Genomic DNA, 24,176 nt, shown 5'->3' with positions numbered 1-24,176 from the left:
TCTCTTATACTTCCAGAAGCCTAATTTTGCCAACATTTAACCGTCCCCAATATCAGCATTCCTCCTCCTCTGGCAAAGAACAACCACTGATCAAGAGCCCCCACATAGCAGAGACCTATCCTACAAATAACAGGAGGAGGCAGTGCTGGGCTGCCTGGGACCCTGGGACCTTCTGAAGGACTCATCCCCCTGCTGCCCCATCAGTACCTCCTCCTAGTCCACAGTTTACAGTCCTCACACTCAGAAATTTTGGGCCCTGATTACAAAGGAAAAATCTTATCACCAATCATCCTTCAGACACACAGACACACACCATAAGTTGTGCCTCAAGGTTTAGAATGAACAATTTGAGGCCAAAGATCTTTCAGTGTCATATTTTTATACCCAATGGGAGCCAGATGTGAAGGTACACTGGAAAACAAAACGTAGATGGTCCTATGTGATTAGACTCTAGGGAGGTTGGGATGGGAGAACAGCAAGTTTTGTGGGTGTTTTTTTTTTTTTAAGACTTCTTTTGTTGTAAAATCCCATGGATGCATTTGTGGTTGCGGCTCACACCTTCACTGATTTCTTGGCAGCATTTGAGGCAGGCGGGCACTCCTTCTTTTCCTAAATGCTGCTCCCAAATCCTTTGGATTTTCTGACACCATAACTTCCTGCAACTCTGTGCTCCTTGTCAGTCTTCATGAGGATCCTTTTAAGAACTACAATCCTCAGGATTTCATCCTTAGCTTCCTCTCTTCTTATTGTATATAGTCCTGAGGGGTTTAGATTTCACTCAGTGCATGGAGCACTCCTAGACTTACATCTCTAGACTGTACTTTAGGAACCACTGGGCAGCCATGAGTAGAGTTGATACCTTCACCTCCATTTGCCTCTTCTTCCTACTGTTTAGATCAGAAGGAAGGGGAGATAATTAACTGGCCTCCAGATCTCCCAAGCCATGGTGAACTGCTTTATAATGTAAGTAGTTAATCATTAAGATTTTGTGTTTTGTTTTGTCTACAAATGTCTACACATAAAGTCTATTTTAGAACTTGGAAATACAGGTACCACATTTGCTATATCTAAAGAACAACCATCATCAAACAGTGAAAACTGGAATTAAAAGTGTGGGAAAACTAAATGGCCAAAGGGTATGAGAAACACGATGTTAGGAAATTCTTGGGTCTTGTGCAGTGAGAAACAAAACAAACAAACTGGGTTAGTCACTTTAAAAGGGATATAAATTATACTAAAATATGCTAGCAAAACTACTCTCATCTCTATTTCTAAAGTCGCAGAGTCATAGTAAAGAAAAGAGACCTACTGGATTCAACCGCTCAGAAATCTGACTGTGATTACTCTGACATCTACATTCTACAATGGACTTCTGAAGACTCTAACATTAGCAGAGAATGATGTTGAAAGAACCTTGGACTGGGAAATAGGATTCTCCAACTGGCTTTGCAACTAAAGACTCCTTGGTAAATGGTCATCTAATATCTTCAAGTTCCAAAAATCCCTACAGATTCTTAGCATTTGGTCTCAGCAAAATATCAGATACTTGTTTACACCTCATTGTAGATATCAGTCAATGGGTTTGATGTCCTTACCCAATACTATTGGCCTCTTAAGTCAATCCTCCAAAAAGACATAAGAAGAGTGGCAGAGTGTCCAAAAGGCACCAATGATGCTACAATGCAAGGGTTTCCTCTTGAGTGAAGTCTTAATAGATGTCAGTGAGGGGGCAGGCGTTTTTGCTCTATACAAATGACGGCTGAATTCCTCACAGCTAAGTCCGAGTTAAGCTTATTTACGAAGAGGCTGGGGAGTAATAAAAAAGGAATGATATACTTCACCCCTTGACATCCTACTCTCTTAGGAGGAAAAGAGCCATAAGGGGAAAGTTTGAAAAAAGATGAAGCTTTAAGCAAAATAAAACAAAATTCTTTCCCCATAAAAAAAAGCATCATTGTAATCACTCCCCATCCCTAAACTACCTCAAATTCAGCTAATAATGAGAAACAGAAAATGTTCTGTTAATAAATGAATAACACTGAGCTCTCTACATTCCAGAGGGCATTTCTATGGAGACTGAGATTAAGGAGCTCCAAACCTAGCTAAGAAGCCATGAGTATTTTTAAAGCATAAAGTAGCAAATAAATATTATGTCATAAGTGATATTAGTTTAGAGCAGTGAGCTTTGGTTCTGGGTGGTCTAGGAAGGTTTTGTAAGCAATAGACCCGAGTTGGGCCAAAAAAAATATGTGAAGGCTTAAACTATGCTCTCCTTCCTAGTTGGCTTTTCTTTGTTGGATCAATCATCAAAGAACTTCTAAACATGCAACAACAACAATAACTACCAACAAACTCCTTATGCATGTTAGTAAAAGTACCTCATAAAGTATAAAATGTAAACTATCAATCACTTGAATTTTCAGGAGAGCACAAGGTGCTTTGTCACCATCATCATCATTAACTGAATGTTGTGCCAATCTGCCTCATTATAGAGTCTAGAAAATCATAACATTTACTTCCCTAGTCTTCCTTCAAACTGGAAGTATTCAACTGTGTTTCACAGTTCTGGACAATAAGACATAACCAGAAATCTGCTGGGGACTCTTGGGAAAGCATTTGATTTCCTTTTACCCTGAGGTTGAAAACCAGTATGTGATGGATGGCTGAATGGGAAGACATAAAGATTAAGCATCCTTGATTGTAACACTGAGTCTCTAAACCAAAGGCAGCAAGTGCTTATCCTAGACTTCTTGTAATGTAATGTAATGTATTTAAACCAGTGTCAGTCAGTTTAATAAATGAAAATATTCCTGATATAGATACTTAGCATGTGCTTAGCCACGGTTATAAAGTAGGTAGGTAATAGAAACAATTCAAGCCATGTCCAATGCCCTCTTAACCACTATCCTAATAAGGGTGCACTCAGTGCTATGAAAACTTGTCTCTTAATGACCAGTCCTGTGGTTATTTTGGCTGTAGGAACTAGACATCCGATGATGATCACAGCCATTTTCATCATAAAACTTTATAGTTTGAGTACATCTTAATAATATGTTCAAAAAAACAATGACACCAATTTCACTGGCTCTCAGTCTAGGGGCAAAGAGATTCAACATATTGATGTATCAGTTACCTTTCCCTGATTCACTTCTTGACAAGTCTATGACCCTTTTCTTTCATTTTAAATTTATTTCACATTTGAAATCCAGAGAAAAGTTAACATTTGCCTACAGAAACACCCCACCCCTTTTTGTGTGCATCCATTTGGACTTTCAAGATGGCTACAAATGAGTTATGCTCTTGTTTTCTATACAATAAGACAAGTATCATTTCAATGAACTAAGCAGCTGATAACACTTAAAAATAAGCAGTAGACTGTTTCTGGAGGGTCACTTATCCCCTTAAAATAGAGCAAATTGGAAGATCATTCAGAAATATTTCAAAGCCTAAAACAACACTGAGCTAATGGTGACAGTGACCGGCTGTTGGCAGCTGCTGGGGTTTGCATAGCTTTACTCTCCAGTGAAATATACTCCTTCTCTGTGGTTATGACTGGCCATTACATAGGAGGATTAATGGGGCTCCTTTTGGCTGTCAGGGAAAGCTTAAGATATATTCTTTATGTGTATCCCTAAGAGCACACATCCTTTCTGCAAAGCTGATAGGTCACCTCCCTCAACCAATTAGCTAATTGTCTGAAATCACTCCTCGTAGATCAAGAAACACTGTCTTGTGAATGAACTCTGTTCATGCAGAAAGGAAGAGCCTTTTGTTTCCTTTTGAAGACCCTATTCAACTTTAAGGCCCCTTCCATCTAAAAATTCTAAATTCTACAAATATGAACAATCAGCTCCCATGAATGAATCTTTCCGGCTTCACAGCGAATCAGTGCTTTTTTTGACTATGGGATTTTTTTTAAGTGAAAATTGTTTTTAAATGTAACTTCCTGATGGTACCAGGTATAAAATGGTAAATAAAAGAAACAGCAGTTGTGTTGGCTATCTTGGGTTGTTTCCTTTAAAGCTTGCCAGACTGATGTCATTCTGGATGCATCCTATTCTGCTAACCAAGCAAGGTCTTCCTAGAAAAATCTATAGACTGAATGCCCAATTCTGATCAAAACATAACATCAAATTCTAAAAGTACAGGACTATCTGGAAGATTGGATACCTGGCTCTCACTGAATACAGAGGAGTGAGTGGCCCCCTTTTTATAGTTAATACCAGGAACTAGTCAACCTTCATATTTGGCCTACTGGAATGAGATAGGCTGAGAATCAAACATCTTACATTGAATAGCAAAACACCCTTACTTATACCATTTGCATACGGTTTCTCATTGACCCTGATGTTCTTGCTTCCAAATATAGTGCTATTTTGTTCAGATTTCTATACTTTCCTGTGCCAGTCCCCCTGCTACTTAGACCGTTTTCTTCAAAAGTCTAAAATCCCACAAATAGAGCATTTGCAACAGGGAAAACAGAAATCTCTCGCATCTGGGAATCCTGGAAAAGCTTCACTGTCGATGACATAGAAGCTAAATAAGGATGGACAGATTTTAACAAATAGAGAAGGGGGAGGATTAAAAGGAAACCCCCCAGGAGAGGTAGACAGAAAAGAGTACTTACCATCTGACAGCTACCGTGCTAAGTACTTTAGCACAAATTCTCATCTACACCTTATAACAAACCACACTGGGAAGGGCAGGTATTATTATTCTCAAAAACCTTTAGCCAGCCTAGGAAATTTGTCCAAGGATACAGACAAGAGGTGAATCTAGGTCTCGAACCCAGATCTAGCTCCAGATCATCTCTGTTCCCACCACACTGATGAGTAATGAGAGGCACCGAGGCAGCAAAGGGCAGGCTCATTTAGGGAGTGGGAACTGAGCCAATACGGTAGGTAAGCGAGTGGCAGATTCTGAGTGTCTTGCTCTTTGGGAGTCACCATTTAAAGAAAAGGACCCCAGCCGACAGAGTCCAATCGTGCTGATAGGTATAACCAGAATGAAACTGTTGACCATTTTGACAAGATGAATTGGAACAGGCAGTAAGTCATATCTTTTTAAGAAACCATCCGCATCGTGGAGCTGGTGGCTCTAGTTCAGGACCATGATGGTTGCTGCATCCATCATCTCCGTCTGGCAATGTGTTTGAATCGAACCTAAACAATACCTGAGTCTTGATCCCAGTGTTATCTAGCCAAGCATATACAAAAGGCAATGATTACTTGAGGGGACTACATGGGCACCTCCTGTCACACCTAATTTAGTACAGTGTGCTCTATGATTTCTCCAAATATATCTCATGATCTTTTCCCATCCTATATAATAAAAGGGCAATATGTAAATTGACCCTAATGGCAAAACTACTGGTCGCTATGACACTCAACGCAGGAGTTGCCCCCTGGCGGTCAGTGTGCTCCCACAGGGGGAGCTCCACTCAGCCACAAGCTGGGCTGACAGGTGCAAGCACAGTGGAAGGTGGCGGGAGTCTCTCCTGCCTCCTTGGCAGTGCTAAGGATGTCTGACTGCTGGCTTAGGCCCTAAACTGGCAGGTGGACATCCCCTGAAGGCTCCCAGGCTGCCAGAGGGATGTCTGACTGCCAGCTTAGGCCCGATCTCTCAGGGAGCAGGCCTAAGCCAGCAGGTGGACATCCCCTGAGGAGTTCTGGACTGCAAGAGGGCCAGGCCGGGCTGAGGCCCCCCCCCCCCAACCACCACCGAGTGCAAGAATTTTCGTGCACTGGGCCTCTAGTTTACCAACATTATCCCCTTTCCTATGACTCTATTCACAGGCTCTAAAATAAGGCCTAGAACATAGCAGTTGCTTAATAAAAGTTCACTGAAGAAATGACATATAACAGGCATTCAATAAATGTTTAAGTAAATAAAATAAATGAACAAGATGCTGGTGTTAGAAGAAGTGTATGAGAGACATTAAGCCACAGACTCAAGGTTAGGGACTGTGGTACAATGTAAAGTAAGGTGTTAAATATACACTGAGTGGCCAGATTATTATGACCAGCTGAAGTTTGTGGGCAAATTAGCTATAATTTTGCACTGAAGTTGCTAGAGGGCCAGACCATTATAAATAGGGAAGCAGGTTATTTACCACGACAGTAGAAGTGATTTTTTTCTGAAGATATGGGTAAACAACACGATTTAATAGCCTTTGAATATGGGATATATATATCACAGCTTCCAGAGGGACTGGGAGTGCCCTGAGAGCCAGGCATAGGAATTTGGCTCCATTTTATAGGCAACAAAAAAGAGAATCCTGAATGTTGCTGAGGATGAAAAAATTTTGGGTATAGTACTTGGGAGGGAGGGAGGTGGGTGACCAGAATGGTTCTAGATTGTCAGAGAACAGAGGGTAGTGAACTCCCAGAAGGAAAGGCCAGAAAGATGGATCAAAAGCACAATCCTTATCTTGTTTCACAAAATTCCTCACCTTTTCATGACACCAAAGGTCTAATCCCCTCCCTTTCCTCTCTCTATTGGCAGCCCATCCTTTGTCTAAGTTATTCTTCTCTTCGGGAATCTTCTTTCTCTGGCCACATCTCAATATTTCTGATGCAAGTTATCATTTGGTGGGATGAGTGTAATGTGTCACAGGCTCAGAACTATTTAAAAATGCCTCAGAATTTCCGACCTCTGTGGGAGAGAAGGGCCAGTGTAAATATATTATGTTCTTGTCCCTATGGACAAACTTCGCCTACTCAGTTCTGGCCAGAGCCCAAACTGAGTAAGATGATTTCTCCCCGCCTTCCCTATTGAAGCACAGCAGAAATAAATACAGAAAGTACCTTATTGTTTGGCACATGAAAATAAGTATACTCAGAGAAACAAAAATGTTTGTTTTCCTTACCTTTTGCCAATACCTTAGTGAACATTATCAACTTTCTGTCTCGAACTCACTCCTGTGCCTTTCTCACACCTCATACACCCTCCATCCTACTTCCCAACTACGTTGAAATTATACTCCTCCTTCAAGGCCTACCTTAAATGCCACCTCTTCTAGGCTGTCTTCTTTTATCTTTTAAGTGGAGTGCAAACCCTTTTCCATCTAAACCCCTTTAATGTCACGGATCTACCTCATTACAAGTCACAAAGAGACAGTTTCTTATGAGTGTGTCTTATTTCCCGCTCTAGTCTCTTCATTAGAAATCTGTTTTGAGGCCACAGTCTATATCATTTGGACACCCCCCATAGTTCCTTCTGTAGCACATGTACTCAGTATAAGTAGGAGACTCTCAAACACTTGCCAAAATGAATTAATGGAAATATTGCCTTCAGCGAGTTATTATGCACATTACTTTAAGACATGATTATTGCTACTTTACAAATAAGAAAATGAAGGCTCATAAAAGTTAAGTGATTCAGAAAAGAGGACACGCTTTCCATGGAAGCTGAGATAAAAGGCCCACATAAGAGGATTCAGATGGAATCTGGCACCTTTCGGATAACTGCTCCCATCTTTTATCGAACAACCCACAGAGAACATAAATTGGTATCTTTTTTTGGAATACACTTGTCGATATGTATATCAAGAGCCATAAAGAAAGTCATATAATCTGAACCAGAAACTATCTTAAGAAAATATCTAGAGATACAGACAGACTTATGCATAAAGATGACCACTGTACTGTTGTTCAAAATAGTGATAAAAATCAGTCAATTCTTCTGTTTCCCAATTGACAGAATAAAAATATCTTTACTTCTCCTCCCTCCTAAATCCTAAAGATGTGACAAAGCAGAACAAAGAAGACTAATTTAATACCTGTGGTTAGGGTGGGGAGAGAGGAAAAAAGGGAAAAAGGAACAGACCAGAAATTTAAACACTTTTCAAAAGATAGGAAGTAGATGAGATTATACTGGTCAGTGTACACCCTCCACCCTACTTCCCAATGTAGTTGTATGACAACATAGATGCATCTACAGACAACCCAATGAAGGGAGCCAGGTGAAAGAACCCGGGACTGGCTGCAGGCAGGAGCTAATGCTGCTCCTTGAGAAGGCCCGGAAGGGGCCATGTTGGGGATGAGAAAAGACTGTCCAATAGAAATGTAATGTGAGTCACATATATAATTTAAAAGTTTCTGTTTACATTTAAAAAGTAAAAAGAAACAGGTGAAATTAATTTTAATAATATATCCAAAATATTATCATTTCAACATAAAATCAATATAAAAATACTGTTTTTCTTTTTGAAAATCTGGTGTGTATTTCACATTTACTGCATATCGAAATTCAGATGAGAGAGATTTCAAGCACTTGACAGCTCACCTGTGGCTAGTGGCTACTGTGATTGACAGTATAGAATTAGAGAATAAGTAGAGCAAGGTCAGGAAGAGGAGCAGAAATCAAGGTGATTAATTGAAGGACTGTCTAAAAAACAGCTGGGCTAAATAAACCTTTTAGATCTGCAAGGACCTAGTTTACTTCCATGCGTTCTTTTTTTAAAAAAATATATTTTTATTGATTTTTTACAGAGAAGAAGGGAGAGCCGCAGGCCGATGCTCTATCCACTGAGCCAAACAGGTTCGGCTCCATGCGTTCTTTTAAAAAAAATTACCAAGTATGCTTTACAGCAAAATTAAAAAGGATTTTAAGAAAGAGGACAACATGGGGTACAAGAAAGGAGGTTTAACTCAGGAATTCAATGAAAGGGTAGCAGGACTATAAATTAGAGCAGGAACTCTGTGGACTTAAGAGAAGAATGTGTCATGATGAAAGTCATTTCCCTACAATGAACATTATGGCTAAGAAGCTAAATGAAGTCAGTCATAAGGTAAAAGCAGATGCTTCTTTCCTTAATCAGGAAAAAAAGGCAATTACAAACTCCAAGGAAAACAAAAAGCAAAGACAAGGTATAAATATGAAGCAAAGAAAATGTGGCAAATGATAGAATATAGAAACAGAATTTCCTATTTGATCCTGATGCTTAAAATATTCTTCTTAAATGTCACAGGCTTAGTATCATAGATCTTTATTTTCTTCACCAACTCTGCTATGCACATTTATACAACTGTAACACTGCAAAGAACAATTAGTAGTTATTTATTCTTAGAATTAATCCATAGGTAAAACTTAAGACTGATTTTACAGATCTGAATGTAAATGTTCTTCAGCCATATAACATATACCTTAAGATAAACAAGACTAAATTTCTCATCTTTTTTGTTGGAGAGTCAAAATAGTCTGTATACAGTTGGAGAGGGGAAAACAGAATTTTAGGCCTAAGTGGTAACCTGCATAAAACAAGCCTGACGCAGGAGTTTTAATGATTCATGGAAGCCCATTTCCTTATTTAGGAAAACTAAGGCTCCAATGTTCTGGCAGTATAAAGTGTTTCAGTGAGTGAGTTATATTTGCAGACATTAAATTATCCTCAAAGTTTATAATAAGCATTTTTAAATTTGTAATGTTAAGTAAAATAAACTGCATCCAAAATTGTAGAGACAGTATGAAGCCTGGGAAACCGAAACAAAATTTGAACATTTATGTACTAGCAGAGATGCAGGTTAGTGTGAGTAATCACTAGACTGCTGAGGCAATCCTGAAGAGGTCTAGGAACCTGGTTGAGGAGAGGAAAGTGGAGCAAGAAATAGTCAAGTCTAAATGCTAGGCACTGGTCCTACCTCTCATCTGTCTCTGTAACCAATCCCCTTTCTCCAACACACAGTGTGTACTCATTAAATATTCACAGATTTAGATTCTCAAGGCTACTTAAATGATTTAGGATGGCCAAGGAACCATCAAACTGGGCAGAGTAGTCAAGGCAGGCGTCTTGGAAGAGCTAAGCCCTGAACTGTATCTCAAAGGGTATACAGGTTTGAACATGGTGACTGGGGAGACCACAGAATCCTTAGTGGCCAAAGGGGAAGCAGAGGGCAGCCCCCTACCCAGCTGAAATGCAAAGGAGGCTCTTGTGCAAAGAGGAAAATAAGGTCAATTGTGAGGCATGGCAACCAGAAGGCACTAAGAGACACTGATGTGTCCTCATCCCACCTGGACAGAGATCGGAGTTTTTCAGGGCTGTACTGCAGAAGATGGAGGTATAACCTTCTCAAATATGAAAACTTGGTTTCCCTCTCCTTCTATCAACCTATACTTGGCCCTCTCTGTGTTAGACAGATAGGTTGTCTTTTTTCCTCCAACCCTTTCCCAATTCACACTTCTGCCCATAAGATAAGCTTCTCACTAGCAAATAATCACATCAGAGTAGAGTTTGCTTCCAGAGACCGAAGACAATATACTTGGCAGCAGCAAGGAAAACAACAGGCAGAATGACTCGGATGTTTCACCCTCCATGGTGGGGCTTTGAATTAGACTGCCCAGCTCGGCCAAAGAGAACGCAGCATTTCTCTTTTTTAAGGGTACCTTAAATAGGGCTCTGAACTAAAAAAAAACCACCATTTATAAAACTCAAAACTCCCCCTATTTAGACTTTTTATGAGTATCCCATGTCCTTACTCTTCAGAGAGAGAACAAAAGGTAACAGGAAGAGATGACAGAAGCACATATATATGCCAGGCACGGTATAGACATTCTATGACAAACCCTTAGGTACATGTCATTCCCATTTTACAAAAAGGAAAAGGAAGTTGAACCTCATGGAGACTGAATGATTTGCTGGCTATGTAAATATTGGATCTGGGATTCAAACCTATAAACTTCTTACTCCAAAGCCTCATGCTCTTCCCCCAACACTACACTGCCTCACAAAAGGAAAGGAAGGGAGTGAATTTACCAACGCTACACTGTTGAAAAGCAAGAACAGAGAGGTATAGCTGTTATCTTCACATTCCCTCCCTCATTTTTTTTTTTTAAAGAAATAAAATAGTCCTGGCTAAGTAAGACTCAGAGACTTCGAAAATGGCAAAAGTGAATGGCCTTAAATAGACCTTTCTTTTAAAGCGGGGGAGGCACACTGAGCAACAGAGGGCAGGGGACTTCTCTCCCCTTACTTTGTCATGGTTCAAAGGACGTTTTAGGGAAAAGACTATTTACCTAGTGTGACCACAGCATCTAAGAGAACCCAGAAGGGGTAGTAAGGAAGAGAGAGGGAGAGAAGGGAGGCTGACTCACTATTTGTGTTCCAAAAATAAAAACTCAAACCAAACACAGTGGAACTCAGCCATCCAGCCGGGTGCTCTAAGGATTAATTGTCTATATGGACAGGCACTTAACTTCATATTCCTGATGGACCAACTGTAAAATGGAAAAGAATTCAGAATTAGGCTTCTTGCCAAGAGAGCACCGTAAGAGTTGTATTTATAGCTTCTGAGATACAGACCTAAGCAAGCTGGCCGACGTGCAACCCCTGCCCTGGTTCTCAACATCCATGTGGTTCATACCCTAAGGCAGGGTTTGATACATGAATGCCCTCAGAATGGCAGTAGCATCTCATATTTTTATATCCTCTTCACAGGTTACAGCTGGACACTGCTTATGTGGATTCCAGTTCAAAGTTGAAGACACAGTGCCAGCATAACATGGTAGGGAGAACACGGGCTTTGGCACTGGGAAAGCATGGGCTTGAATCTTGGTTGGATGATTTGAGCAAGTTGCTTAATCTTTCGGAGATCTGTTTTCCTCGTTATTAAAATGGCAATAATTACATGTCTTGGGACATTTATTTATATAATAGACACTCAAATAATTTCCATACTAACCCTTACTTTATACCATATACAAAAATTAACTTGAAATGGATGACAGATCTCAGTATAAAAGGTAAAATTAAAAGCTCACAGAATATATGAAACCCTGAGGTAGGTATACAAAATGCACAAACCATAAAAGAAAAATAGAAAAATTAGACTTGCTCTGGTAGGTGGCTTGATGGTTAGAGTGTCGGCCCACATACTGAAAGGTCTCAGGTTCAATTCCCGGTCAAGGGCATGTACCTGGGTTCAGGTTTGATCCCCACCAGTCAGGCTGTGTACAGGAGGCAATCGATCATGTGTCTCTTACATCGATGTTTCTTTCTCTCTCTCTCTCTCTCTCTCTCTCTCTCCCCCCCCTTCCACTTTCTCTAAAATAATCAAAGAAAAAAAATATCCTCAGGTGAGGATTAACAACAATAAAAAAGAAAGAAAGGAAATGTAGACTTCATAGAAATTCAAAGTGTTTGCTCCTCAAATGGCCCCATTAAGAAAATAAAAACACAAGTCAGACTGGGAGAATTCACATGTTTTCACAAACTGAAAGAAAAATTTCACATATTTCTATCTTACAAAGACATGGTATCCAGACCTTGTAAAGAACTCTTACAATTCAATAACAGGAAGATAAACTATATACTTTCTAAGATGCACAAAAGATTTGAACAGAGACTACACAAAAGATATACAAAAAGCCATGAATAGATGTTCAGCATCATTAGACATCAAGGAAACACAAGTTAAAACCACAATGAAATACTATTACCTGTAAACCCATTAGAATGACTAAAACTGAAAAGATTGATTATACGAACTAAGTGTTGATGAGGATGTGGAGCAACTGAAAATTGCATACACTATTGGTGGGAATAGAAAAGGAATAAAGAGTATAGTCAGTTTGGAAAACATTTTGGCAGTTTCTTAAAAAGTTTAACAAACAACTACCATATGGCCCAGCCACTCAACTGGGAGAAATGAAAACATATGCCATACAAAGACATGCAAATCAATGTTCAAATCAGCTTATTTAAAATAGCCAGAAACTGAAAACAACTCAAATGTCCATTAGAAGCTGGTATATCCATACAGTGGACTACTACTCAATGATAAAAAGAACATATGCAACACGGACGCATTTAAACATCAGTATGTTGAGTGAAAAAAAGATAAAAATGTACATACTGTAGGATTCTATTCATATAAAATGCAAATTAATTTATAGCGACAACAGATGAGTGGTTGCCTGGGGCGAAGGGCAAAGGAGAAGGGACAGACACAAAGGGACCAGAGGAATCTTTGGGGGCTGATAGAAATGTTCTGTATGTTTCAAACTCACTGAATTTGAAAAGATGCAGTTTACTGAGTGTAAAATTTTTTTCTTTGTCAATTTTAAGGAAAATGAATTCACTCTGCTATTCCTACGGCAACCAGAATCAAAGTAGAAAGCTACTATTCCTCGTCTCAGGGAAAAGAGAAAGCTGCATTGAAGTTGCTCAGGAAAAGGGAGGCATTGCAAAAACCTTTTAATTTACTGAGTATCTGTCAGGTGTTTGGCACTGTGCCTGGTCCTTTATACACGTTATCTTATTTAATTCTAACAAATCTGATGAGGTAGGCACTATTATCTCTATCACAGATGAGAACGCAGCCTTGGAAAGTTTGAGGAACTCATCCAAAGCCACCCAGATGGGAAGTGGTTGACTTGGATTCTATGATGGATCTGGAATCAACCCAGGTAGCTTGACTTCACACACAATGCTATTACTTCCTACAGGGCTGGGGGCATCCTCAGAAAGGCAAAGCCCTAAGAGCCTGCTGACAGGAAGTGCTCCTAGAGATTGCCTTTCTCAGGATTGGGAAGCCCTCTCACGTAGTAGAAGAGTTTTAGTCTTTCTCTAGGGAGCCTGGAGGATGGGAGGTGGGTGCGCCTCTGCCTGGGAGGCTGGGAGAACCCTCTCCCTCGGCTCCAGCATCTGCTGGTATTTTGTTAACTCTTGGCTCCTCTACACGCACCCACCCACTGCTTTCCCAGAGAAAAAAAACGCCAAAATATCTTGGCTGCACAGGCGAATGGGTCACAGATGACAGAGGTAAAAAAACACAAAACCAAACCAAGAAGTTCTGTGATATGCTTCTTTTTAAAAGCAAAAACAAATCGCACATTTCTCTGTTCTGGGTTTTCCTTGTTCTCTTTGAGTTGTCCGTCTTGTTGTCTACATTTTCATTCATCTCAGTGGAAAATGTAAGGTGAATAGGTCACTCTGAAAGTCTGCATAAATGTATCGTCTTTCTATTGCAGACCAGCTGTAGCTCATCTCCCCCGGAGCCAGGCCAACAGATCAAGGAGAAGGTGGCTGGAGCTGCAGAACGTGGGCTGCAGGGAGGAACCCGGGGAGCCTTGGATCTGGAGGGGTAGTCAGGATCGGGCCTGCTCTGTGGGCAGAGAGTGAAGCCACCTGGGTTTGGGGTTAACTTGGTTTAATGGTCTGTGTGACCTTGGCAAGTCACTCTCTCTCTCACAGCCTCAGAAGATTGGACTGACCATGTTTTTCAACTTTTAACAAAGGCCCTCCGTTTAAAACCAAAAATAATCTCTCCCGAAACCCTCAAGAGGCTCGTGCCCGTCCTCTGAGAACAGCTCTGCTGTCTGCTCATTCCCCAGGAGCCAAGCTTTACGTTCTGAAATCTGTCAGCAAAAAATGGGCAGCTTTCCATTGCTTCAGTACACATTCTAATACCAGACACAAACTTTTAACAAGTATATACAGACACCCCGGAATTCTGTCAGGGATTAAGCGCCCTGATGCACGTGGCAGTGTTTGGGGTTGTTCCTCATTTCCACTCCGGATTCAGCTTGAACTGCAGTTTCACTCTGCGTCCTTCCTCACATGAGGTAAGATTCGCCACAGGGACATGTGCTTTTGTGATCATTTAACTAGAGCCTCTGCCCCCAAACTATGCTCTCTCTGCCAAATTGTTTCTGGTAAGCATCTTTGGAAAATAGAAATTCCCTACACAAGAAATTCTGGACAAGGGTGTGAGAGGAAGACACACAGCCCCCCAGGGGAACCGAAACATTCATTCCCCCTCTTGTCCACCTCAGTCCTGGGAGGATGGGGGAGGGAGGTTGCGGAAGAGGCTTTTAGAGGAAACAGACTTGCAGGACTTTGGCTGCAAACAATTGGGTACTGTATCCAGCTGTTAACGGAGGCAACTGTGAGCTCAAAACCACAGAACAAGAGGGTCAGAGTTCTAGCTCCTAAACAGGAAGGTACTGCACTTCTGTTTCCTATGCGACAGCCTAGGACCTGTGTTCTGGCTTCCAGCCCTGGAGCTCAATGCCAGTGTTAAAAGGCACCTTCGACATCATTTAGCCAGGGCTCCCACCTGTTTTAATGAGAAGTGGAACCCTTTATTTCTGCATATAAAATTTTGTCCATAATATACAAGAACACATCAAAGCAGAACTACTCTTGGGGCAGGGGACACAGGCGGAGAGCTCTGCCTGCTCAGCCGCCATCGTCCCTTTCATTGGGCATCTCTGGATTCCCTGAGTTACAAGGAACACTATTAGGACTACTGATGCGTGGTGACTTGTGTGGGATTTATGGTCTATTGATTTGTGGAGTTTACAGATAAAAACGGATGACCAGGCCCTTAATTAGATTCGGTGGACGGGGGTGGGCGTGCTCAGCTCTTTTTCTGACATCATCTCCTCCAATGATCTCATTACTCCCAGGGCTTCACTTACCGCTTCTGCATGGAAGACACAAATGCACATTTTTAGACATGATCTCTCTACTTAGTGAAGCGGAGGAGCTGAAGCATACAGATGGGAGGAGATAAGCAGGGACCCAGGCAGGGAGATAGGAAGTCTGGCAGCAGAATCTAAGTATTTGGGCTCAAAATTCAGGACTGAGGTTCTAGTTCTAAGAGGACTAGTGAGAGAAAAGGAATAATGTGAATCCCAAGCGCAGGGACTTGGCCGAAGGAACCAGGCAAGAGCCCTTTTTTAAAATTGGGGCCAAAGTCAGAGGGGGATTAACTTTCAGGGTGGTGAGATGCTGACTCCAGAAACCTGAATCAGATTCCTAAATTCCACCCCACCTCGCCCCCATTACGGGCAGAACTGCTTCACAGACCTGCCATAAGGCATGAGAGGACAAAGCCAAGTACATCTTCATAGCTGAGCTTGTCCAGGCCCTCCTTGTCCAGCAAGTTGGAAGCATGTGGTGATCTAAAAAGATGCAGGCCAGATGTTCCTAACATTTTTTAGGTTACTTACTGAGATAGACAAAGATCCCTATCAACCTAGCAGCCATTTCTCCTCTAACCCCTGCTAGGGAACTAATATTTGGTTCAGAGAACTGACAGAGACCCCTTGGTCTCAGGGAAGGCAGACTCCCTCCCTCTCAGCCCCAGGGTTGAATCACAATTAGTCTAAAGAAATTAATTATGCAAATCCCATTCCCCTTGGTCAGGACTGGTCTAGGGGTGGGCAGGTGAGGATTCTGACCAGAAATTCAGAAGGGGTTTCCTGGGGAGGTCAAGTGACTGGTTTTCTTAGTGAAGTGCCTGAGCCACTGAAAGAACCCTGAAACGTCCTGCCTCTTCTGTTGCCCAATGAACATCACTGTCCTTGTGATTTAAGTCACTAGTAGTCAGATTTTCCTTCAGCTGCAGCTAAGCGGTCTCCTGACTGACCTGCTGACCCACTTGAGACTCGGATGAAAACTGCAGACCTTATATCCTGGGGCCTTTACTATATGGATATGTACAGCATTTCGCCTTTAATTTTAGGAGGGTCACAGGTTTCAGGTCAAGGATCCGTACGCTAGCCTGGTGGTTCGTTCTCAAGGCATGCTCCCGGACCAGCAGCAGTAGCATCGCCAGGAACTTGCGATGAGTGAAATTTCTCCAGTGCGTCCCAGACCTACTGAGTCAGAAACTCCTACAATGGAGTTTCATAGTTTACATTTTGCCAAGTGCTCTGGGCGACCCGATTCATGCTAAGTGTGAGGACCAACACTCTGAGCCCAGCATTACTCCATCTCTGTGATAGTAGAAATGTTTATATCTGCACTATCCAGTATGGTAGCCACTAGCCACATGTATCCACTGAGCACTTGTAATGTGGCTGGTGCAACTGAGAAACTGAATTTTTAATTTTATTTAGTTTTAATTTATTTAAGTTTAAATAGCCACCCATGATTAGGGGCTACTGTACCGGACATTGCGGCTCTAGATAAACATAAAGGACTTTATATTATCAAATGGCTCTTAGTACCAAGTAATAAAATAAGCCAGTGGTTTCCAAACTTCAATATGCACCAGAACTACTAGAAGGCAAAAAAAAAAAAAAAAAAAAAAGAAAGAAAGAAAGAAAGAAAGAAAGAAAGAAAAGAATAATGTCTAGAGGGTTTGGTGAAACAGATTATAGCCCCTATCTTTAGAATTTCTGACTCAGTAGGTCTGGCTTGGGGCCTGAGAATCTGCACTTCTAATAGGTTCCTATGTGGCGCTGATGCTGCTGATCCAGGGGGAGCACTCTGAGAACCACTGGAGAAAGCAAAACTTGCTTGTGTGCTTTCCTACAACCTGTGTCAAAGCCACTTTTCTACAATCCTAACCAATGCTTTCCTTTGTGTTCATCAAATTAACGAACAGGTCAAGTCCCCTGACAGCAGGAGCTGACATCTAATTCCACAGTACACACTTGGATCCATCAGGTGACATTACAAAAAGAATAATGGCTGTCCCCACAAAGAAGAACACCTTTGGAAGGGTCTACCCCGTTCCAGAGACCATGATTGCCTCCTCATAATCATCAGGTGGCAGGCTGTATGTTTTGGAAGAGGTTAAGTGATTTGCCCAAGGCACCAGATCCTATTCCTTATTTTTCTGTATTTAAAGTATATCTCATAAATTATTTAGGTTAAAGTATATTTGTAGAAGAATATATGTTAACACAGAAATGTTAAAAACTGAAATTTTCAAGAGTCAAAAAGACTTTGGCCCTATAATGGTGGTATGAAAGGCAATAGAACTTTGCCTTCTCAAATAACACACACAGGAAGCCACCTATGGTAAAGACCTTGCATGGCCAGCAATACAGCTTTGAAGCATTAATGGGAAGGCAAAAATCAAGGACAAACACACAGGGGACTTTTCTGAAGGTCAAAAAAGCAACAATAAATACCATACCCAGAAAAGCTTTTAAATCTGACCTTTTCCTCGGCTGAAGCCATTCGCCTTCCAGCATCTTCAATCTAATAGACTGAAGTGGGCTGAAATGGCTCTTAGGAGAGAGCTGGGCCTGGTCTTTTCCTTAATGCTCCTCTCCACCACTACTCAGGCGGCAGCAGCATTACTGGTAATTACATCATTACACCATAATGATGTACACCTGCGGTGCAAGGGAGACAGCCCAGGCTCCCCAGTTAAGGAGAGGAGAAAAGGGCTCCCACTTCACTGTTCAATTCCCATTAACCCTTCAGGTTCTGGCTTATTCTCAAAGGCAAACCACCGTTAGGACATTTCACAACCTTAAAACACAGAACATGGAGGTGGAACTTAGTTGAAGACCAGGAGCAAAGTTAATGCATTTTTAGCACGATAGAAGTCCTCCACTACAATAAGAATTAGGAGACCTGGGTATAGCTATGAACACTTTCATGACCTTGGAGAAATCATCTGCATCTTTTAGGTTTCAGTTTTCTCAACTATAAAAAATAGCAAAGTTTGCAGGTGGAAGTTCCCAAAATGTCCCTGTAGAAAATTTGAGATTGGATGAATGATCACAAGTTTCCCAAGCTCTAACATATCTAAATAGATTCCATGAATAGGGGAGACAGGAGTGGAGTACAATATGGAAGGCGAATTCTGTTTGGTCTTTCAAACTGTTAATTAGATGAGGATTTTTGCCTAGACTCTGACCCACGTATCAGTGTCCAATCATCTTCATCAACATCCATATCAATTTTTCAAAGGACCAAGCTCAGAACTCATTACTGGGTCACAGAAAGTCACCCAAAGAGAGAAGGAACATGGAAGTAGAAGGTACACTGGGACAGAAGTGGGGCAACTTAAGTTCTGGCTGTCAGACTCCTTCTGTGAGCCTGAGCTAGTCACTTGACCTTGGTCAAGGTCAACTCATCTTTAAGACATGTGGTGGAGGGGAGAGGAGTTAGAATTAGATCCTTTCAGCTCAAGCAGTCTACAATTTTGATATCTCCGTACAAGTTTCAAATGCTACTACTGAATACTGGGGCATGCGGGGGTGGGTGGAGGTTGGCACAAAAAACGTGCTACGAGTGCCAAATCCTGCAAGACAGAGATGAGTTTTCTTAGTCTAAAGCCGTGGTCGGCAAACCGTGGCTCGTGAGCCACATGCGGCTCTTTGGCCCTTTGAGTGTGGCCACGAAGTTTCAATCGCACTGTACGTGCACGCCCGCATGTGGTATTTTGTGGAAGAGCCACACTCAAGGGGCCGCAGTTTGCCGACCACCGGTCTAAAGGTTTTCTCATAGGGCCTCTGACAGAGGTAAAGAAATAACTATCTAACAGACCTCAAGGAAAGAATTAAGACATATAAAACTATATTAATTATGGCATACCTCAGAAACTCCCCTTTCCAGTGCCCAAAAGAAAAAATGTAAACATGTGTTCTCTGCACTTGTCTTCTGGCCTTCATACAGGAGGAAGGTGTGAGACTTTGGTTTCCTGCAGTAGGGTGGTTTAGATACTCTGAACAACAATCCCAAAGAAAACAATTAAAAATCTAAATACATTATTCCTAAAAATTAATTTTTAAAATTAATGCTGAACTGTCAAGAAAGTAAGAAATCTGCAAAGAACAAAAGTTAAATAAAAAAAATCAGATGGAAACAAAACAAATATCCATCAACAATGAAAGGATAAACAAAATGTGATTTACACATACAATGAGGTCATGGTTGGATTCCTGATCAGGGCACATGCCCGGGTTGCGGGCTCAATCTCCAGTTTGGGGTGTGCAGGAGGCAGCCCATCAATGATTCTCTCATTGATGTTTCTCTCTCTCTGAAATAAATTAAAAAAAAAATTTTTTTTAAAGAGTGGTTTCTCTTAAAAAAAAAAAAATGAGATTAGAGTCCTGGCTGGTTTGGCTCAGTTGGATGAGTGTCATCCCATGCATCAAAAGGTCACCAGTTCAATTCCCGGTCAGGGCACATGCCCAGGTTTCAGGTTGATCTCTGGTAGAGTGTGTGTGGGAAGGAACCGATCAATGTCTCTCTCTCGCATATATATTTCTCTCTCTCCTCCCCCCTCTCTGAAATAAATAAAAACATATTTTTTAAAAAGAATGAAATTAGAGAGGTTGGAGAAAGTCATTATTCAAGCAATTAATGACTGAGAATTTTTTCACTATCTGTTAGAACACCATACCTCAGCTCCTGGAAGCTCAACAAATGTCAAACAAGATAAGTAGAAATAACATGAAACATTTTAATAAAGCTTAAGAACACCAAAGACGGCCCTAGCCAGTTTAGCTCAGTGGATAGAGCTGAGTCAGCCTGTGGACTGAAGGGTCCCAGGTTCAATTCCAGTCAAGGGCATGTACCTCAAATGCAGATTCTATCCCTGCCCCCAGTTGGGGCACGACATCAATGTTTCTCTCTCTCTGTCTCTCCCCCTCCTTCCCACTCTCTCTAAAAATCAATGGAAAAATGTCCTCAGGTGAGGATTAACCAAAAAACAAACAAACAAACAAACCACCAAAGACAAAAAAAGAAGATATTAAAAGAGAAGCAGAAAATTCACCTACAAAAAATAGCAATTAGACTATCATGCAATGTAGACTTCTCAACAGCAATAATAAAATCTAGAAGACCACAGAATAATATTTTCAGTGTGCTAAAAAAAACAACAACTGTCAAAACTATGAGAAGACAAGCCACAGACTGGAAGAAAATATTTCCAAAACACACATCTGATGAAGGACTGTTATCCAAAATATACAAAGAACTCTTCAAGCTCAACAATAAGAAAATAAACAACCCGACTAAAAAATGGGCCAGACCTTAACAGATACCTCACCAAAAAAATTATACAGATGGCAAATAAGCATATGAAAAGAGGACCCACATCATATGTTCTCAGGGAAATGAACATTAAAACAAGATACCATTATACACCCACTACAGTGGCCAAAATCCAGGACACTGACAACACCAAATGCTAGTGAGGAGGTGATGCCAACAGGAATGCTCATTCATTGTTGGTGGTAACATAAAATGGTACAGCTATTTTGAAAACAGTTTGGTGGTTCCTTACAAAACTAAACATACTCTTCATATACGATTCAGCAATTGTACTCCTTGGTATTTACCTAAAGGAGTTGAAAACTTAAATCCCCATAGAAATTTGCACACTGATATTCATAGGAGCTTATTTATAATGGCTCAAACTTGAAAGCTACCAAGATATCCTTCAGTAGGTGAATAAACTGTGGTACATTCAGACAATGAAATATAATTCAGCACTAAAAAGATATGAACTATCCTCAACATTAAAAAGAAACAATTTTGTGATGCAATAGATGTGTTAATTAATGCTACTATGACAATCACATTCACATAGCAAGTAAGTATATAAATCAATATGTATATACTTTAAACTTACACAGTACGGTATATCAAATAACTCAATTAAAAAATGCACTATCAAGCCACAAAAAGACATGGAGAAATGTTAAATGCTTATAAGTAAGTGAAAGAAGCCAATCTGAAAAGGCTACATACTGTATAATTCCAACGATATGACATCTTGGAAAAGGCAAAACTATGGAAATAGTAAAAAGATCAATGGTTGCCACAGGTTGGGGAGTGGGGAAAAGGTATGAATTGGATGAGCACAGAGAACTTTTAGGTCAGTGAAAATACTCTGTATGATACCATAATGATAGATACATGTTATTGTACATTGTTCAAACCCATAGAATGTAAAACACCAAGAATAAGCTATAATATAAACTGTAGGCTTTGGGTGACTCTGACACATCAATGTAGGTTCATTGGTTTTAAAAAATGTACCACTCTGGTGGGGGATGTTAATAAAGGGGGAGGCTATGCATGTGTAGGGGCAGGGATTATATGAGAAATCTCTGTACTTTCCCTCAATTTTGCTGTGAACCTAAAACTGCTCTAAAATAAAAAGAATCTTAAAAATATTAACTGACAATGCAGAAGTTTATAGCTAATGAAACGCTTTCAACAATAAAAGCAAAATATAGCTTTTCAGACAACAACAGACATTGCCACAGCCAGACCCTCACTAAAAGCAATGCTAAAGGGTGAATTTTAGGAAGAAGAAAAATGATCCCAGATGGAAGGTCTAACATAAACTGAAACAATGATAAGCAAAGATATTGATAAATATGTGGGAAATCTGAGCAGTGATGATGGAATTCAAGAATACCACTTAATTTGTGTGGTTAAAAATAAACAAAATAAAATGAAAATACTAGACAACAAAAAGCATAAGTTGGGAGGAATAATCAGAATTTAAGCATTCTGCGATTCTTACGTAGTAATTGGGAAGGAAGATATAGTGTGCTGAATGGCAGCTCCCCAAAAAACATAGGTCCTCATTCTAATCCCTGGAAGTGGTGAATATTATCTTCTATGGCAAAAGATGTGATTAAGCCACGTATTTTGAGAGGAGGTACTTATCTTGGATAACCTAGGTGGGATCGAAATTCAATCACACGTATCGTTTTGAAGGACAGAGGGAGAACAGACGCAGGAGAGGAGGAGGCAGTGTGGCCACAGAGGCAGAGACTGGAATAGCACAGCGACAGGCCACGGAACAATGCGGAGCCAGCAGAAGCCGAGAGAGGCAAAGACAAGATTTTCCCCTACAGTCTTCAGTGGAAGCAAAGCCCCATGACACCTTGACATTGGACTTCTGGCCTCCAGAACTGTGAGAGAAGAGTAAATTTCTGTTGTCTTAGCCAACAAACTTGTAGTAATTTTATACAGTAACCACAGGAAACTAATACAGTAGGTACAGATATTACTTTAGGCCAAATTAAAATATATGTGCTAATAAAGAGCTCAATTCTCCCTAAGTGGATTTTATTTATTTATTTATTTATTTATTTATTTTATTAAATATATTTTATTGATTTTCCACAGAGAGGAAGGGAGAGAGATAGAGAGTTAGAAACATCGATGAGAGAGAAACATCGATCAGCTGCCTCCTGCACATCTCCTATTGGGGATGTGCCCGCAACCCAGGTACATGCCCTTGACCGGAATCGAACCTGGGACCTTTCAGTCCGCAGGCCGACGCTCTATCCACTGAGCCAAACCGGTTTTGGCCCTAAGTGGATTTTAAAAGTTAACATGAACTCAGTAAAAAGCAACATTTTTTAAAATAGAAAAAGGTAATTGTAAGGTTCATACAGAAAAACGAGAATAGCAATGAGGGGAGACTTAGGTAACCATATAATATAAACATACTATAAAGCTTCATTAATGAAAACAGAATGTGTTGCCTAATATATAGACAGACCAATCATCAAAATTTAATATATTAAGTCCACAAATGGATAGCTATACTAATAATAGACAAATATGTAAATTAACTGTCCATCCACAAATATGTAAATTAACTCTCACACCCACAGCCAATCAGGAGTGAGTATGCAAATTAACCTGACAAAGATAGTGGGCCTGTGGGCAGTGCGCATGCGCGTAGGCACCGAGCAGCCGGGGGCAGGGCAGGAGAGCGGACAGCTTGGGGGGCTTGGCAGAGTGGGAGAGTGGGCAGAGAATGAGCGGCTTGGAGGGCGGAAGCCCAGAGCGCGGGGAGCACCAGGAATTCTGGGAATCATAGTTCTGGTGGCAGACACGGTGCAGGATCTCCTAGACTCTAGAGCAAAGTGAGCCAGGAAGTTACTGTTGTTGCGGGTGGGGGATGGAGGGAAAGCAAAGGTGAGAGACATAAGTAAAGTCAGAGTGTCGAGGAAAAATTAAAGGAAGATATCCTGCTAAAACTTCCAGGAAATCTCCACCAATGAAGCAAAGAAAAAAAAATGCCTCTATTATTCTGTGAGCAACAAACCAAACTGAATTGGGGTCTCATACAATTTGCTCATATGATTGCAAAGACAGACAGAAACTCCCAGATTGGAGAGGGCTCCCCTGAGGGCTCCCAGATTGGAGAGGGTGCAGGTCGGGCTAAGGGACCCACTCCCCCATGCACGAATTTTGTGCACCGGGCCCCTAGTTCATGCATAAAATGTTTAGGTTATGATAGAGGTGGCTTCTCAAATCATGGAGAAAAGATTTGAGATGGCATTTGATGTTTCAATGACATTGTGACAAAGTTGAATCTGTTTCTCTAAGCATATATTAGGATCAATGCTAAAGGAATTGGATATTTGCATATAATATAAAAGACTATATGAAACTGTAAAAGTAATAGAATAAAATTGTACATTTCTTTTATAATTTCTGAGTG

The 24,176-nt window shown here is 40.8% G+C and overlaps 1 long non-coding RNA gene across 1 annotated transcript; it reads right to left on the bottom strand.

The window, feature by feature from the left end:
* Positions 1-359: 359 nt before the first annotated feature.
* Positions 360-11,609, bottom strand: LOC106724076. Its single transcript, XR_001359831.1, has 4 exons — positions 11,300-11,609; positions 11,092-11,214; positions 6,452-6,654; positions 360-887 (listed from the first exon to the last, which is right to left on the bottom strand). It is a non-coding gene; the product is annotated as an uncharacterized LOC106724076 (long non-coding RNA).
* Between the last annotated feature and the right edge of the window lie 12,567 nt (positions 11,610-24,176).

Source organism: Myotis brandtii, unplaced genomic scaffold, assembly GCF_000412655.1.
Source record: "Myotis brandtii unplaced genomic scaffold, ASM41265v1 scaffold704, whole genome shotgun sequence".
Lineage (NCBI taxonomy): Eukaryota > Metazoa > Chordata > Mammalia > Chiroptera > Vespertilionidae > Myotis > Myotis brandtii.
This window is presented reverse-complemented; position numbering and strand designations above follow the sequence as displayed.